The following is a 15588-nucleotide window of genomic DNA, read 5'->3' as shown; positions in this document are numbered from 1 at the left end:
GTCCCCCTTCACAATAAAGTGAACTACTATATACACCATTATTTATGTAGGAAACCATTGTTTTATCAAAAAGTGATGCTAACTGTCTTGCTCACAATTTCACACCGTTGGGCCTTTGCTTCATCTTCATTTACGTACTATTTGTGTGTGACACTGACATTGTCAGATATGATCTCCATGTACACATCTCAGGTATAGGCGGAATGCACCATCCGTCAGGCAGATGGAGGCCCAACCGTTGGGCCAGTATGTAATGTATACTTGCTCATCATCAGAAACTAGTAGTGGGACAGACAAACGAGCAAGATGACGTGAAGATCTATAACCTGATCAGGTACATGCTTGTGCACACCGCAATGTGTCACGCATTCTCATGTCACCACGGCGCATCAATATTAATTGTATGTCTTTACCATTGTGTTGCTGCTGCAGTGCACTAAGCTCAACTTGTTTTTTCAGATATGCACACACTTGGCTTCGATCTCTCTCACTGCTGCAGTGAAGATCTAAACTTATTGTTCAATTACTCTTCAAATATTGACAAATTACCTCCGTGGTTTACGTTCTGACTGCGTGTTTGTTTCTTCTCTTTTTGTTTTCTGAATAGAAGACATCGAAAGGGCATCTTTGATCTGATAATTGTTACTGGTTCTTGAAATCATACGGATTTGCTAAATGTCATCTAACAATGTCTCATGGAACTCATATGCCATTTTAATTTAGGTGGATATTCTTGCGAACTTTTCTCCCTTTTCCACCATGCTGATATCACTTAGATTGCACTTAATTAATTCTCATATGTATCACATGCTTCACTGGTGCAAGGCAAAACAGCGACGGTTAATTTTCAAGTGCCATCACTGATGCTTTCATCCCGCAGGCAATTTGGGAGTGTTTATGAGTGGCAGGTAGTAAGTGGCGGTAGTTTTTATTGCCCGCAGCAGGTATTTTTCCAAAGAAAAAAGCACTTGCAGGTTCCTGACAGTGCCCGTCATAAATTTGAGCTCACCTATAAGTTTTTTCCTGGTAGCAAGTAGTAATCCGTTCATCATTCATTAAAATTGTTGGGTCGTTGAAAATATTGTATACCAACTCAACACTACCGTAAGTTACCGGTCCTCGTGCAATGACATACCAATGGGACATGTGTCCACTTCATGTCTCCGCTCCTCACATGCTCTAGAGTTACTTGCACAATGTGTAGGTGGGTGAGACCGACGGGAGCTATAATAATTCAGAAGTTCTTTTCCAATTACAATCAAGATCACACACGTATATATATGACCTTCGCTTCTCTCATTTCTCTCCTCAGAACCATAGCACATGACATACGTTCCCGTGCGGAGACCTAGCTGATGGTAGACCCGCTAATTATTTATGTTGTAGATATATATATAGCTGCTCTTTCACAAGCAGAGCAAAAAAAGGGGGATGGCACATGTGTCAATGGTCATGGGTCATATAGGCTCGGGAGGCATCACGAATTGGAGGCTACAAAGAATAGTATTTTTGTCCCAGATGGTCTGTTCTCTTATCCTGGCACCATTTCAGTTGATGATGGACAAATTCACACCGCCAAAGAACATGAGGGTGCTTTCCGACAGTCTTTACTAACCAATGTATCACGGTACTGCCTCCTGGCACATGATGGTTCAGCCAGTGCTCCTGTGGAAAATGAAGCTCTCTACGCTCAGCACATTCACCCCCGTTGAGCTTTGCTGCTTGCAAAACAGTCACCGCTGAAGAAGATCAGAAGCTCCGATGAAAAGCTGGCGCAAAAAGCACTGATGGCACTGTTCACGCATCATGTGGCCAGAGAGTTTTGACATTCATACATGTGCAATTGTGTTTACCTATTCCCTGTCTCCGCTGTTTTAGTTTGTGGGTTGCAGCTGTATGGATTTCTAGCAGTCGAGGGACAAAGGTCCCGGAGATGTGGTCAAATGTGATGAACGTGGAGACTGCGCCGGTACTTCCTGTAACATACCAAGTAGTTTGTATCTCGACGACCTTCCATGTATATCGATGACTTGTGGGCTCTCCTAACCATAGCCGCCAAGCCTCCTCTCCGTCCCTTTCTGTCTCGCCGCTGCCAGAGGGTCCCTCTGGCAAAGCACGGGCCAGCTCCAAGGAAGGTGGCGGCGGGGCACCTGTCTCCCCCGTCGTGGCGCGAGGTTGCGCGGGCATGCGACTCATGTGGAGTGGGCGCACGGAGCGGCATTGCAGTGGCAAGGTCGGTCATGCGGCAGCTGCCGGTGAGCAGTGGCTCACGGTGTCGGTGTGGCCTGGTGGTCAGCCTCTTGCCTGTTGGTGTGGATATGACGAAATTTCTCGATGTGATCTATGGACTTGAGTGCGGGCGGCCAGGGAGGGGATCGGCTGGCGGCTGTTGTCCCGGATGCGGATCTAGTGCGGCCTGCTCGTCAGCGCGACGGGAGCTCAAGTGCGGCTGACCAAGGGACAATACGCGTGGGATTCGGGCACAAGTGCCCGGATCTAGCGGTCGTGGCGGCGGTTGCCTTTGTGTGGGCGACCAATCAGCTATATGCCGTGCGTGTTTTTGCCGGAAGCCAGTCAGCTTGGTTGTGCATGTCTTATCGAAAATATATCAACGCGTAGGATTTGACATCTACGTTGATAAATCTCAACCGTAGACACAACTTAATCTTTTAGTATAAAATCTTCGCCGTTCGTTTTCTATCATCTGAATAATATAGTGTTTTTATCATTTATGCCACTAGTTGTGTCCCACTACTCAGTTTTGTCGCTAGGAATTTAAGTGCTAAAAAATGCAACTAGACATCATTATTGTTAGCTCAAAGCCCGCTTAGCATGCTAAAATGACCAAAATACCCATGTACCAACATGCTAGCTCTCCTTTATCTCACTACAATAATGTGTGGGTTCCTCTTAAATTATTCGGTTCTTACTCTTGACAAGAGGGCCCACACTTGTTAATGTGGGATAGCATGATTAGACATGTGGGTCTGGGAGTATTTTTCTCATATAACATTGTGAACGGGTTTGGCCTGATAGTAATGGTGTCTAATAACATTTTAAGCAAATGTCTAATGAAACGATCACATTTTTGGGATATCTAGTGCCATCTGTGTGCAAGCATCTGACAGAACGATGACATTTTGTTATAGTTGTCACTTTCAATGACAAAACTAAGTAGTGGGACACAACTAGTGACATAAATAATAAAAACCCAATAATGTAATAGATAAATGAGTTACTCTGTAGTTTCTTGGATTTTTTTATCAAGAGCAATGTATTCTCGTGCTTGAATAAAGGCACGTATCTTTCTTAAAAACACACACAACACTATGCGCCACCATAAGTTCCCAGTCCTCTTGCAAGGACATACCAAAACGACTCGCAACTACTTCGTCTCGCCCCTCCTCACATGCTCTATGATTATTTACACTGTGGGTAGGTGTGCCAAAAAAATGGCAGTTATAATTGTTTACAAGTGGGTTTTCTCTCAGGGTGAATATCACACTCGTATCTCATTCAATATATATCATACCACCTTGGAATCTCTCATTTGTCCCGTTAGAACCCAAGCTGTGAAGCTAGCACACGACATGCCCGTGTTTGCGTGGAGACCTTGGCCTACTTTCAGAGGAAGCGAAAGGAAAAGCATGACACATATTCCATTGGTCTTGGGTAATGTACGCTTGGGAAGCATCAAGAATGTGAGGCTACACGCTAGTCCAAACTACCAGGCCTTGACAACGCCGCCCTACAGTACCAACTACAAGGTCCGTCGTAGTCACAGTCACATGTTTGATTCGTGTTTATGCACAGTACCACCCCGACGCCTGAAAATCAGGGGGGCAGAGAGATTAGATGTAAAAATTATCATGTTCATGCATGGATGGGCTCCTTGCGTGGTTAAAGGAATAGGCGGGGCCACCGTTGTTGAAATTTGTTGGTGTGTACAAATTATTTGATACAAACTCAACACTACCATAAGTTCACAGGAGGGCTAGCGAGTAGCTAGGGCCGCCGCCGGATCCTTCCTCCGTCGCCATGTCACCCGAACCTACCCCCGCCGCACAACACCGGGGCGTCCCTGTTAGGAAATAAACTGTGATGCGTGTGTGTCTGCGGTCACCAGTGCGCGTGCGTTGGGTGATGTCAGTTGGATAGATTAGTTGTTGCTAATGCGAGTCATTACAAGTCCGGCGTGGAGCTGCATGCATGAAGCCAGTCCGTGGTCATCCTGCTGGACCGCCACTTGCGTTGGTGCGCGTGTATCTCGTAGTGCATGAGTGTGGGACATGCACAAGTGGTGAGAGGTCCTGCGTGCGTGCGCTCAAGACATGGTCCTCCATAACAAATGGGACGAAGAACTAGTGAGGCAAACTTTTACCCCGGAAGATACAAAGTATATCCTTCAGATCCCAATCCAAGATCATCTCGAGGACTTCACGGCATGGCACTATGATAAAAAAGCTGAAGAAGATGGTGGATTTGACTGGCTTAAACTATGGACAATGCCCCTCCCAAACAAAGTGCTCCATTTTTTATGGAGGCTAGCAACCAATAGCTTACCGTTGCGAACAAAGCTACAAAACAGAGGTACAGGAGAAAGGGAAGGGGATAGCCCAACAGCCAAAGCAAAAGTGGACAAGACCAGCTTCAGGAATATTGAAGATCAACACTGATGCAGCTTTTCACAGGATTTCCAATGATGGAGGTTGGGGATTTATCATTAGAAATGATCAAGGTATAGCTGTAGCTGCAGGTGCTGGCAAACTGGAACATATGGCTGATGCTTTCCAATCTGAAGCAGTGGCTATGTTGTATGCAATAAACATTGCTAGCCAAATGGGCTGTGATAGAGTGATGTTTGAAACAGATTCTACACAGTTAAGAAGGGCTGTGTCTACTGAGGAATATGACCTGTCTGCACTAGGGGCCATTTTCAGAGAGATTAAATTTCAGTTACATGTAGGTTTTTCAGATGTATGTGTTGTAAACTGTTCACGAACATGTAACCGAGTGGCGCATAGGCTAGCAGCGTTTGGAGCAACATTAAACTCTGGTGCATGTATTACTTGGCTGGGACAATTCCCAGAGTTTGTTCAGAACCTTGTAGCTGGGGACTTGCCCAGCAATGATATGTAGGAGGAATGCAATCTGTGTTCCGTTTCAAAAAAAAAAAAAGACATGGCTAGGTCGTTGGTTTAGGCGGTGTGTGTGCTGGGCTATATAAGCCCATGTAATCACCTTGTTCCTTGAGCTGAGTGTAAGCCATGTAGCCATTGTAAAGAAGAAAAGATTGGGGCGTTTGAGCGCCCGTGGCGGCGTTCGTCGCCGGCCAGAAAATCTTGTGTCCACTGTTTTTCTTCTTCCACCTCCGTTCGAGTGAGAGGAGAGGTAGCTAGAAGGCTGCGGTTCCAACAGTCCCCGCCTCCCTCCTTCTGTCCCTCGCCACCACTCTCCTCTCCGCCACCGCCGGCGAGGCTGCCAGGGCAAGGCCCGAGCGGCTTGGCGGCGGCGGCCTTCTTCTCGCGCATCAACTGCTCAAGATCGCTGCGGTTGTTTCGGTCTTGATCTCCTCGGCGGTGATGGTGGACAACGACGGTTGCAGTGTGGCGGCGGGTCTGTAGCCACAGCGGCTGGCGGCGGCGGCAGCCATGTTGCAGCCATCCGGCCTTTGGTTCGGCTTCGGATCGCGGTGGCGCTCCTGGTCTTGATCTGCATCACGCGGGCGCCTGGGCCGGTGACCTGGGCTTGGTGGTGGTAGTCCTGGCTACGAGTCGGGGAGACATAGTTGTCGGTGAAAACCAAGCCGCCGGCAGGCGATGGCAGCGTTCTACGCCGTTACCTTAATGAAGGCATCACCGTGTAACTACTGTTGACTCACTCGTGTTGCTCCGGTGAAATCCCTAGGATCTGGTCTTCCCGGTCGAACGGTGACAACACTGGAATGTCGTTTGTCTCTAGGGAGCATCATTGGTGGAGCAGCGCTGGAAGACAGTGACAGGAGGTGGAGCCTCTTCGTCTTGCACGGAGATTCGGTGCAGATGTCAAGTCATGCCTGACCGAGAGGTGTTGTGTCATGTCTGTTCGGCAGGTGCTACGCACGGCAGATCTTCCTGAGGCTTCAAGCTGTGTCGACTGGTGGTACTTGGCGGCATGGTGCTGCGGTGTACTGGCGACGACCATGACGTGCTTAGCAATTTGCACGCAGGGAGGCGGTGCCGTTGGGCGCCGTGGTGGCTTTGACGGATGGCCGGTCTGGCAAGGATGATGCAGATCTTTTTACTGAAGATGGGTGAGTGGTTTGATGATGATGACAGCTTCTAATACGTGTGCATGTGGTGTACGCTTTAGGTTTGTTGTACCGGCTATAGGTGCCGATACATTATCTGGATGGATCGGCGACGACACCGATTTTAGATATGGGAAGTGAGAGCACTTTACATTATCGAGTTTTTAGATGTGAGTGATGGTTTCGAGTGGCTTGATGTATGTTCTGGATAGACCTTTGTTGAATAATTAATAATGATGGTTGTTTGCATCGATTGATGCAGACGCCGGGGATTCTAACCTCCTTTTCCAAAAAAAAACCCACAAGTTCACGGTCCTCTTCCAAGAACATACCAAACGCTACATGTGTCTCCTCCACACATGCTCCAAGGTTACTTCCACAGTGGATGCGAAAATAATGGCAGTTATCATTGTTCAGAAGTTTTTTTTTCCTCGCGACCAAGATCATACTTGTATAGGACTCAATATATATCACCGCTGCTTCTCTCATTTCTCTCATCAGTACCATAACAATGGGCATATGGTCTTCTTGACGAAAACTGATACATGAAGGTGAACACCTGAGCCCGTTGGCTATTAATATGTTCATTTCCAGACTTTTGTCTGATCTCGAGTTTTCACAGCCTGTGAAACATCTGGCACCTGCCGGGAGACATCAACCTAACGGTTTTTGTTCTCCATGGTATGACTAGACCCCGCCACGCCTGAAGAGTTTGCATGATGCCAAGCTCTCTCCCTTGCAAAAAAACCTAATGGTTCAGTGTATGAAAGTTGCATTAGACTGTAAAACGGTTGTCTCTGGAATTAATAGTACTAGTACACTTGATATCATTAGTATGGTGGCCAAGGATATTAATGACACGGCAACCAAGTTTAAGCCCTGCCTTTTTGTTCAGGAGGGTCATCAATGCAACATTATTGAGATGGCACGCCATTTAGCAAACATGCTTTGCATTTTGGAGAAGGTCGCCTGTCATGGCTTACAAACACGCATGCTTTGGACACGTATAATTGTTGGTTGAACCTAAGTGAAATCTCAAACACACGTACGGCATCTAACAGACTATCACGTCAACTCAATCGGATCATCACCTGATCACCGTCTCAATACAACATCACCCATGGTCGCCCTCGGCATCACCATGTCTGTCTCGCTATACCCGGAAGATTACATCGCCGGTGGAATGAGCCTTCTCTCTGAGGCATGCCTCCTTAGCCGCGTCGGTATTACCTTCTTAGGCCTATAGTTTTGATCCGGAAGGTAGTTGCACAAGGTACAGTTCACTGTAGTAGTTTAGCTGATAAACAGATGTCATGATCTTGGTACTATCTTTTTGTAGTACAATAATAATAGTGAGATATGGTTCTATTATGCAGAAAGACAATAGACGTTTACCTCATCAATCCTTTCGTTTTTGTGATACAGTTAGTAGGAAAAGGCATTTCCGTCAATGGCGATATTCCTACGTCTTCCCCACATGCGAATGCCGATAATCGCGGTTGCATTCACCGGAAAAAAAAATTATCCGTGCAAACAATGGGAAGTCATAAAACTCTGTCGGGCATTGGCCCAGAGAAGAAAATGATACCGGACGAGACAATGAAGGCCGACACCCGAATTCCGGAGACACAACCAAACTCCACGGACCAACGACACGGAGAAGAAGACGATGAAGGCCCCCACAAACCCGAGTAAAAAAAAGGCCACCGCCACTGTCTTCACGCCGGAATTCAAGAGACAGCGATGGATGTGTACTGGGGAGAAGACCCACAGCTTGGCCGGCGGCAAGACCAGGAGGCTTGGGTTAACCCACTGCTTGGCTAGAGGCCAGACCAAGATCTTGCTACACTAGTTGCAACTTTTCTTATGATCTCTGCTAGTATACAAAAAAAGAGTGGATGCAGCATCTCATCTCATCATGTTGAATCAAATAATTATTAATCGATCGATCGGCCCCATCCAGAGGCTGCCACAAGTTGTGCGTACCACAAGTACGTTAGGACATGTACGATCGGACCTATCTAATTGCATATGCATCACCAGTCTTAACCAACTCCAATCTTCATTGATTCCTGTATGTAGATCATAGATCTCTGGCTATGGACGAGAGAGGATTAATTTCTAGCACGCAGGTTCGAGGGCACGCGCATCCTTCACCCTTGATTTATGCCAAGATTCACGACATGGGTTACGTATACATATAGTTTCATTTTTGTTCTTGTGTGTAATCCATTCTTAATGATACTTCTCGACGATACTTCTGCTATTTTTTATCTTGAATATGTTAGCCCTGCTTTGTGACTGATACTCATGTATTCGCCAACGAATTTTAGCCCTTCCTCAAACTAATCGCTAGCATGGAGTTACGTCATGTACTAGTGTACTAGCTACTTGTATTGATATTTGAGAGATAAAGCTTAGAGAAGCCAGTGAAGTACTTGTCAATGGATGGCTTGACGTCCGTTGAAACAAACGAATTTGCTGCTGATTGCTGAGCGCCGACTCGCCGGAGCAGGCTGAATGAGGAGTTGACTGGGAGCCTAGGGTTGGAGAGGCCGCCACCTGATGATGTGACGGAGAGATGGGGCGATGGTTAGGTTTACATATTTTTTTCGACAATCTCACGAAGCCTTTATTAAATCGTCACAATGTTTATAGACACTAAAGGAAGAAGATCTCCGGGATGACCTAATAAAACATGAAGAGGATGGGCCGGACTCGGCCGTGCATCCTCTCTCTGCCGCTGGCTTTCCACTGATGTCTCTCAGAGGTCTCTTCAGAGATGTGATGAATGTTTCGGGAAGGGACACATCTCTTCGACGGATGGAAACTCCTTCCAAGACATCTCCATTACGAGAGCGTTGATGGTGTTTTCCGCAGTTCGTCATGTAAGGTCGTCCCTACGAAATGAACCCGAATATGGTAAGGATGGTGAGTATGATCTTCATGTAAACGTCACAACTCATCCAAATCAGATGGGGTCGTACCTGGTAGGGAGAGGAATAAAGATGAGATAGCTGCTTGTGTTCCCTTGCGCTGGCCAGAACAAATCGGCCGGCAGCAGGGTGTGGCAGCTCTTCACGCCTTGGCTCGCTGCTCTTGGTCGCACTCGCACATGGTAACCACAAGGGAAGAAGGGCAGGAGATGACTGAACTTGTTCCCCATCTCCGTCAGCCCTCTTCCCGGGCGGCCATGACGCATGACCAAGGAGAAGCAACAGTGTAGGACGCCGGGAACATGGGCGAAACGACCAACTTGCCAGCCACCAACAGAGCAGGAGGCCAGCGTACGTAGATCGGATGACCTAGATCGTATCTTGTATATATGTGGAGCGGAGACGAGGAACCTGCTCGAGCTGTGCACCATGTCGAGGAAGTCAAAGAGGCCAGTAGAGAAGGACTCGACGACGGTTGCAGCGCCAATCGATTGTGTGCGTGCGAACGACTGATCAGGTCGGTTGCACGACACGAATGAAGCAGCTGGCGTGCGTTCGGGTGATCAAATCAAACGCCCGCGAGGTCGGAGTCCATATCGTATCGGCTGGCGATGCAAGCGCGGCAGGTGGCAGGCGCGTGTTGGGCAGAACACTGGTGGTCGTGGTACGCGTATATGACACGCGAGCACACACAGCCCATGGCTGGGAACGCCTACAGCCGCACGCGTCCATGGTGCAATGAGCGAAGCAGCCAAAGCACACCATCGTGGATCGTGGGCCACATGGCCCGCACAGGAGTACGCGACGAATCCACGGCAGTGCTGGTGTGGTGTATCAATGCCGTATAGACACGGTTGGTTTAGAAAAGGATCCGTATCCATCTCGTACGTGAGATCACGACCTTTCTTTTTTAACATTTTTTCCAACACACGCGAGCATCCGGCGCTTGTGAATATGATAAACATACAATATGATGATATTTCACACATTAAACAAGTGTGCAAAATAAGAGTTGGAGCAACATAGCATAGTTCAATTGCACGGCGTAGTTCAAAAGCACCCAACCAAGTTCATGACAAATAAAAGTTCACACAAACAAATGGCACATCAACAATCATGCCACATCATCCTCCTCCTCTTCTTCCTCATCCGAAGACGATTCTTCCTCCTCCTCTCCACTTTCAAGCGCCGCATGGTCATCGGGAGCTCGGATTGTGTTCGCAAGATCTCCAACAGCTCATGCCAACGTATGTGAGGCACACCGGAAGCAATGTGTCCACCCATTTCACCCGGAGGTGCTCCCATGTCTCCCATGGTAGCTCCGAAGCCATCCATGCCGCCCATGGTGCTCCCATGCCTCCCATGACTGTCGACCACCGGGAGCGAAGAGATCTATCGGTGCGGTCGATTCCACTCTTGTTGTGTATATCAAAGTGCTCCTTCATCCGGACTCGATCAATATGTATCTCTACTTTGGTCCCCTCCAACGTTGGCATCCATAGACACATGCAACCATGTATTGCATAGCAAGATGTCTTCGTCCACGGTGTAGTTGCCGGCTCTTCCTTTCGGTGCATCAGCGATACCCTCACCATCCTCGTCCACCTCAAATCCATGATCATCTTCATACACTTCATTGGTTTGATACCAATGAGAATTGTCGGAGCCAACACCCATTGTTGACATGTATGTGTCATCATTGATAGTACAAAGTATATAGAAGAAAACTAAGCTATCCATATGTATACATTTATGTAAAAAACACCGACAAAAAAAAGAGCGAAGAAATCATACCTTGTGGGCATTTCATTAAACACCTTGTGCGCATCGGCCGTCGTTGCAACAAATTGCGAGCTCCCGGGCGCTTTGATCGGCGGAGGCGCGGCCGGACGCCCTTCAAGTCTATTCTTCGGCCGCCTAGAAGAGTCATGCGCCTTGTTCTTCTTCTCGGACACCTTCCCCGCCGTTGCAACCGCCGCATTCGGTCGCTTGGAGATGGGGGACCCGTGGCTTCACGGCGGTCGGCGGCACGATGCCACCCTGCGAGGTCGTCCGTGGCGCCATGAAAAAGCCGTGCGCGAGACCGATGCTTGGAGGAGGGCCGCCGGCGGCGAAGCCGAAGCTCAACCCTGCGCTAGGGTTTGCATTGGTGGCGGCGGCGGATGAGGGGTCGCGCGTGTAGGGATGGGTTGGAAGGATGTCGGCGCGGCCTTCCATTGGTCGAATTTCTCTGGCGGCGACGCGGGGCGTTGCGAAGGCGGGCGGCCGGAGAGGTTGGAAACAGTTAGTCGCGCGCGCGAATGTCCAGCGTGCGCGAGCGAGCGCATGAAATAAGTGGCGCGCGATATTGTTTTCCTCTGTGCGATGAACCCATTATATCATGCGCGATTATTGCGCGGCTGCTGGAGAGCCTGTTACGGCACCGCGCGTGCAAAAAAACTATTTTTCCCGCGTGCGGCCAAGATAACGCGGCTGTCGAAGATGCTCTAACACTGTCATTGTGCCGAATAAAGGCCTTATATTCGGCAGAGAGATCAGAGGTTTGCCTTTCTGTTCATTCCCTATAGCGGACCACGTACAGAGTCTCCGGAGAGACACAGACGAGACGAAAGTGACAGTGCTTATCTTATTTTCAGATGCACCAACTTTAACTTTGATCCCACTCTCTTGTTTGCAGGGTGCAATTTGGACGAAAGAGATTGGTGGATCTGCCTAGACGACCATGTTGCAACGGATATAGTACTAGCCCTGAATATTGATGAGACAAAGGTTTCGGCACTCTGCCTGCTCTACATTTCTTTGCTTCTAATTAAGACCCTGGTTGGTTCCTGGGCAGATTTTTTTTTAACGTTCTCTGAACAAAGTTTTTGACAAATATGAACATGGCACGAACAAATAAAAAAAGCACCGAAAGTCATTTCAATTCAAGAAGGTGCCGTAAGATATAGAGCATGTTGTTGATGGCTAAGCGCACGGTTAAATTCATTGCCCCATGACGTGCATCATGGGGGAAGCCAGATGTTAAGAAAAATGATACACTTTGTCATGCATGATTCACTGTAGAGGTGTGGCTAATCAGCTGGTGTTATGATCTTGGTCCTATCTTTTCCGTACAATAATAATGCTAGCACGATATCTTTCATTTACTCAGAAAAAAGACAATAGCAATAATAGTGCATGATTGCAGCGCGCATGTGATTGGTTGGAGTGCCAAATGGGGCACATGCCACATGACGATGGGGATGTCATCGACAAGACGTTTAGCTAATCAATCCTTACTGCTTTATTTTTTTTTTCTGTGATAGAGCTATGGGAAATCACATCTGTTTTTGCCAGCCCTCGACCAGTCATATGATCTCATCTGCTGCGCCACGTGGCGACGTTTATGCAACAAGATTTATGTTGCAAAAACAAATCTGCAACGGTTTCTTTGTTGTAAAAAAAAATCAGTTACACAACCTTTGTTGCAAATGTTTCTACAACATGATCTGTGTTGTAAAAAAGTTCTCGCAACACGACTTTTGTTTTAAAAGTGAGGATGATGCTCGGACGTAACATCGTGTCAGATCCGACACTTCAAACCTTACTGATCTTTTAAAAAGATCTTCGAGTGGACATGTAGCACGCCCCTAGAGCTATAGAGGAAAATGCATCCCAGCCCTTGGAGGTTCCTCCGCCTTCTCCGACATGCATATGGCGATGGCATGCTGATAACGATCCGGAGAAGAAGACGATGCTGGACGAGACGATGAAGGCCACCGCAAAACTCTGTAGACCGTGACACTCGGATCCAGAAGACATCGTCGGAGGTCGCGGCGAGACTAGGAGGCTCTTGGGCAACTCTTCCAGAAATCGAGTCCAAAAGAAAGAGTGTGTACATATGTTATACGGCCGTCTATTGATCTGAATGTAATGTTTTCTACTTCCTCTGTCCCATAATATAAAAACGTTTTTGACACTAATGTAATGTAAAAAATGCTCTTATATCATGAGACAGTGGGAGTAACTAATGATGATAAATAATGAATAGATCCAAAGTTTTCCGATAAAAATATCTTTGCCGGTATACTTACTACTACGAACGAACAAACAAACAAACAAAAAACAAGCAATTAGTGGCAGGAGCATCTCGCCGCATCTCATTATCTCCAAATAATTGATCCGTCCATTTGGCCCCATCAGCTGCTAGTTGTATCGTACCTCAATGTATATATCATCACTACCCTTCGCTTTCTTTTTATAGAAATGGAGGAGGACCCCCGGCCTCTGCATTTGGACGATGCATGCAGTCATTTTATTAATTATTCACATAAGACCTTACAAAGTCATATAATAGTAAGACTAAAGCCACCGTCAAGGCAAACATCTGTCGCTACTCCTATCCAGTTGATGTAGGGATGCTGATAGTCTGGGCCTAATACCAAACAGACCTCACAGCCAAACCTAACATCTAAGATCTGAGGTCCCAACTAGGACGCCTACCGGGTATGGGGCACCCACCAGTCTGGCGCACTCTCAACCAGGACGCCTGCCGGGTATGAGGCCGCCGCAGCCACCTGCCACCAATCTATCTTCAGAATTGTATTGTTGCATCTACCGTGCCAGGTCTCTCTGCCATCGACACCACAACGACGCCAAACAGCGTCGTCCTCCTGCGCGAGTCCATCCTCGTACATCGGGCGCCGAGTCTCCACTGCGACACGCCGCCGAGATCCGCCGTCATCAATCTGTAGGATGAAGCACCGCTCCACCAAGAAAGCCGCCCATTGGTCCCTCGATCCCGTGTATGCCTCCAAAAATGACGCCCCACAGGAGGAAACGACACCAACGCGCCGCCGTCATCCGATCTACTGATCTAGGGTTTCCTCCAGAGGTAGGAGATAGTTGTCTTGAATTTCTCTTTGGCGATGCCTTCAAGAAGGAAACGCCACATAACAGCGCCGTAACCGCCGGCCTTGGCCAGGTTTTCACCCGGATCTGAACAGAGGACCTCCATCAAGCAACTTGTACACGAACCGCCGCCATCGCTGCCGGGGACTGGACGGAGAATCCAGGTCGCCGCCGCCTGACCGGCCATGGCACCACCATGGTGCCTAGGCCGGCGTCGTCAGGCCCACCATGCCCGCCTGTAGACGCTCACCAGATCTGCCGGCCCGCCGAAGCCCATCTGGGTACGGCGAGATCCGCGATCTGGGCCGCCGCCACAGGGGCTCCTCTGCCGCGGTATTGCGCCTGCGCTGACGTCGTTGTCACACTCGCCGTCGAGAACCCGCCGCTCCACGATGCCGGTGCCCCGCAGTTCCGTGCGCCGCCGCCGCCAGGGAAAGACGCAGCCACCACGCGAGAGGGAAAGCCCCGCCGCCGCCATCATTGGTCAGGCTACGGGCGTGGCCTCCCGCGGCGGAAGGGGTGAGAGGACGAGGGAGGAGGCCTTTGGACCGGCGGCGGCAGATCGCCCGCCGTGTCGCCTAGGTTAGACGACGCGGGGGCAGGGGGTGGTTGGGTTCAACACTACCAATGACTGTCTCGATCTTCATTGATTCCTGTACGTACGTACGTGCTGTACCTGTACGGCTGTACGAGTACGTACCAAACTGATCTTAATTCGCTGGCTGTGGACCTGGGGTACATGCATGCATGGCAAATCTGCAAGCATGATCGATAATCAAGACCGTATAAGAATATTAGGCCCTGATTGGATTGGGTGCACATTTTTAACCCTTGTATTCATTTCACAGATGTAAATTACCGGTCACATCTTATTTTCCACCTGGAAACAAAACGACCAGTCTAGGCGTGTATCCTAAACCAGCCGGATACGATCGGAAACGGGAATCCAAGAGGGGCTTTAGTGAATTATATGGGATGTAAATTTCGGCGTTCGGCTTGCTCTCGATTTTCATTTACTGTTTTAGTTCATGCTGCCCTAATTCACTTTGGCAATCTCTATCTCGGTTACATGTTTATTTTACCTGGGGCGATAAGTTCTGCATGATTGATATTTCAGCCGTGTGCTCGGGGATTCCGACTACACGTAATAAAGTAACTTTTTTTTTGGACATGTGGCGTGATTTTCAATTGAGATCATCTTCACCACTTGTGCTTTCATGTTGTTCTCGGCGGCTGGGCTATTCTGGGAAGGAGACAATGTTGCTTTCAAAGGAGGAGTGTGTTTGCTGATGAGTGAGGCTTCAAAGATGGCTGTAGAGAATGATTTGGTGCATAGATAATTGATTCATCGTGCACTAGGCACATATATATAGGTACAAGGGGTGCGACCGGTGTCTTGTCTCTCAAGATACAACAGAGGGAGACAGACACTACAGGTGCGGCATACAAAACCCAGACCTATGTACATGTACA

This window comes from Triticum dicoccoides, chromosome 3A (genome assembly GCF_002162155.2).
Source record: "Triticum dicoccoides isolate Atlit2015 ecotype Zavitan chromosome 3A, WEW_v2.0, whole genome shotgun sequence".
Classification (NCBI taxonomy): Eukaryota; Viridiplantae; Streptophyta; class Magnoliopsida; order Poales; family Poaceae; genus Triticum; species Triticum dicoccoides.
Note: the sequence above shows the minus strand (reverse complement) of the source record.